Here is a 4,346-nt window from a genome sequence, read left to right on the forward strand (position 1 = left end):
TCAAGGCTATGGTTTTTCCAGTGGCCATGTATGGCTGTGAGAGTTGGACTGTGAAGAAAGCTGAGCACCGAAGAATTGATGCTTTTGAACTGTGGTGTTGGAGAAGACTCTTGAGAGTCCTCTGGACTGCAAAGAGATACAACCAGTCCATTCTAAAGGAGATCAGTCCTGGGTTTCTTTGGAAGGAATGATGTTCAAGTTGAAACTCCAGTACTTTGGTCACCTCATGCTAAGAGTTGACTCATTGGAAAATTCTCTGATGCTGGGAGGGGTTGGGGGCAGGAGGAGAAGGGGGACGGCAGAGGATGAGATGGCTGGATGGCATCACCGACTCGATGGACTTGAGTTTGAGTGAACTCTGGGAGTTGGTGATGGACAGGGAGGCCTGGCGTGCTGCGATTCATGGGGTTGTAAAGAGTCGGACATGACTGAGCAACTGAACTATACTATTCTACTCTGTTTTTGTGACTAGGACTCTTCTCTCAGCTTTAATCATTTCAAGCTTGTAACTCCCATGTTCTATACCTTTTCCAGCTTTAAGGCTTTTGTAAACCGCAGCTAGAGAAGCCTCTGTGCCACAGCGCATACCCAGCACAGCCAATAATAATAATAATAAATGAAAGCTCTGTATTTATGTAAAAGAAGGCTTTTGTACAGTGGAAAAATCTGTGCACATGTAGCTAAAGTTATTTTTCTTCAACCACCTTGTGCTGCTATCCAAACAACTTAACTCTTAAATCAATGTACTCATAAAGAGAACGTCCGTTCCCAAAACTCAAGTTTTCCTTTGCGTGTTCAGTTCAGTTCAGTTCAGTTCAGTTCAGTCGCTCAGTCGTGTTACAAGCCTCTAATTCTATTATACTCACTGTCCTCCTACATTATTAAAGATTTAAAATATTTTCCTTTTTTAAATTTTCAAAATGAGTACCCCTAAAAGGGTTTCAAGGGCTTCTCCAGTGGCTCAGACAGTAAAGAATCCACCTGCAATGTGGGAGACCTGATCCTTAGGTTGGGAAGATCCCCTAGAGGAGGGATGGCAACCCACTCCAGTATTCTTGCCTGGAGAATCCCCATGGACAGAGATGCCTGGTGGGCTACAGTCCATGGGGTTGTAAAGAGTTGGACATGACTGAGCGACTAAGCAAACAGCACAGCAAAAGGGTTTCAAAGTGCTTTCTTTCTCAGTGTTTACCAAATACTACTTCCCTCTGAAATACTAGTTGTCTGTATGTTAGATATTTTCTTCTCAGCATTGTTTATAATAGCTTGTAATTGTTTATAAAAGTTTTAATTGTCCAATGATAGTAGACAGGCTAAAGAAATTATAGTATATTCATATGGTGGGATTCTGTATAGTCATATTAAGTAATGATACACATGCATATATACTGGTGTGGAGTCATGTCCATCATGTCCTGGTGTGTAAAAAAAAGGAGAGACCAGAAGTGTGTGTACGGTATATTATTATTTGTGAAAAAAATGTGTGTGTATGAAAGAATGTCTTCAGAAGGATATATGAGAAACTTTAATGGTGATTCCCTCTAGAGATGGAATCTGTGGGCTGGAGGAAGAGGTGAGAGGGAGAGATTGTCTTCACTGCATGCTCAATATGGTACCAAAATAAAATAAATTATTTCTACTGAGGAGAAAATCCAGACACAAAGACTAAAACTGTAATAATTTATAATTCATCTGAAAGACCTTGAGAAACAACTCCATTTAATGACTTTGGGTTCATGGTTTAAATATTTTCTGATTTCTCGCCTGGGTTTGATTGCAACAAAAAGTTGGGGGAAACAGGATTTGAGGTTTCACATTATCTCTTTGGAGAGGCTGATCTGCATTTTGGAAGAGTCATTCTAAATCAGTCGGTCTAATCTTCTATGTTACTCCCTCTTCAACAAGTATTTATTGAACACCTGTTGGAACCAGGCCCAATGCTACACACGGAAGTGGCCCATATGCTGCAAACATATTTCATATTCTGATGAGAATGAAGTGGGATAAAAGATAAACTTGACCATGATAACTCTTGCTCCATCACTGAGGGCATAGTTCTGTGTGACTTTCTCGTTCCAAGTCCTTGAAATACCGGTAAAAAGACTCAAGAATTAAAAAAAAAATTTTTTTATGTTCAGGCACATTTACTTCCAGACTATGCCTTTTTTTCCTATCAGTAGTCCAGTAGGTATCAAATAGTTTTTAAGAAAGCAGGATTCAATTTTCATTTCAATTTTCAGCACAAGATTTTGTAGAACAATTAAGTAAGTTATAAACTGCAGAAAATATCATAGAAGTTTCTGTTAGAATATTTTAAATATGCATTTTTAATTTTGTTTCAATATTTTTTCACAAAATTTACTTGGGACCGGAGAGATTGCAGCAAAATAATGCTGCATGTTTGGAAATAAAATCATTCTTTTAGCCATTTTTTTCCCATTTGGCACTCTACTGACGTCTAGCAATGCTGTGAAAATCCAGTTCTATAGTTCTTTTCCAAAGATTTAGACAACTATTTCCACCTTGAGACATTTGTAGAGACGAAATAAAAATCAGAGTAACTGAGACAGAAATGTCTGGTACTTCACTCAGCCAAGTTGCAATTGTGATGTTCATCATCTTTCTACTGGAGAGATGAGTGAAAACTAAGCCGGAGTCATAAAGGAAGCCATCAAGAAGCCATTTGGAAAACTAACTGGCCACAAAAACCTAAGGGGCAGCAGCCCTAGATTATACAGTGCATACAGACAGAGGTTTCATTCATTCATTCATATATTTATTCAATTTAGTAGTAATGTGGACTCTGAAATCAAACTGCCTGGGTTTTAATCTTTGTAACTTGGTAACATTACTAGTATGTGACCTTGTTCCAATCATTCATCTTCTCTGTGCCTCAGTTTCTTTATCTGTAAAATAGTACCTATTGCTTTATAGGGTGTTTAATATTTGTCCTTTGAACAGTGCCTGACCCATAGTAAATGTAGAAGTGCTAGTTAGATTAACTTAACATTAGTTTAACAAATATGCACCAAGCAACTATGTGGTCCAGGCATTGAGCCTGATGCTTGGGCTACAGCAGTGAATAAGAGGCACAGAATCTGCCTCCTTAACTTTGAGATGATAGAGAAAGACACAAACTTGTGATAACAGAAAATCTGAGGAGTATTTTGATAGGGGATGTAGAAGGCATTACGGGAACACAGTATGGAGGGACATCCCTAACCCATATCAAAGGGAAGTCTGGCTGTTCTTGGGAGGAACTTTTTGGGCACCACAAGGGGCAGTAGAGGCTAGTGGTTAAGTGACCCTGAGAAGCCCAGCTTTCTGGGTTTACATCATGGCTCCATCACTTACTGCTCGTGTGAACTTGGGGAACTTACTTAACCTCTCTGTACCTCAAGTTCTTCATCTATAAAATGGAAATCATAATTATATCTGCCCCTTAGAGTTATAGTGAGGAATCAATGAATTTATACATCTAAAATACTTAAATGGTACCTGGAATATTGTAAGCACTTTTTAAGTATCTTAATAATAAGTATTACTTGAGCATTAATATTACTACTTAAAAATAAGTATTATTACATCATGAAAATAGAATGACATATGGTAATACTCTTGCAGTTGATCTTGTCTAGCTCTCTTCTTTGGGGCTTCCCTGGTGGCTCAGATGGTAAAGAATCTACATTGCAGAGACCCAGGTTCAATCGCTGGGTCGGGAAGACCCCCTGGAGAAGGACATGGCAACCCACTCCAATATCCTTGCCTGAAGAATTCCACGGACAGAGGTGCTAGTAGGCTAGCTCTCTTCTTTAGCTTTACGTCTCCTTTTATGAGACAAGTGAAAATTTTAGAGCATTATGTTTTCCTTGCATCTTTTGTCTAAATCAGTGGTATAACTAAAAACTTCCTCCTCACTTCCTCCCCTCTGAAGTCTAGCTTCTAAACAGGTTTTACCGAGGACTTTAAAATGATAGAAGCTGGAGTCATTGCACGCATGGGCAATACTAAAATGCCTGCTATTGTATTTTGGCTTTCCTCTACTGGAAAGAGCACTCAACTTGCACTCAGGAGACTTAGGTTTCATGCCTGGCTCTGCCACTTTCTGGGTGGTCTTGGGCAAGTCATCTAACTTGTCTGATCTTCAGTTTTCTCATCTGTAAAATTGGAGAATAATTCCTCATTTACCAAGTTAACAACTTGGGGACAATTGAGATTACATATGAAGGAAGGGAGGACTTTGTAACCTGTAAAGGTCTATTCAATTAGAAATACAGCTGATCTCACTTATATGTGGAATCTAAAATAGTCAAATTCAGGGATTCCCTGGTGGCTCAGTGGTAAAG

This window comes from Ovis canadensis, chromosome 4 (assembly GCF_042477335.2).
Source record: "Ovis canadensis isolate MfBH-ARS-UI-01 breed Bighorn chromosome 4, ARS-UI_OviCan_v2, whole genome shotgun sequence".
NCBI classification, from domain to species: Eukaryota; Metazoa; Chordata; class Mammalia; order Artiodactyla; family Bovidae; genus Ovis; species Ovis canadensis.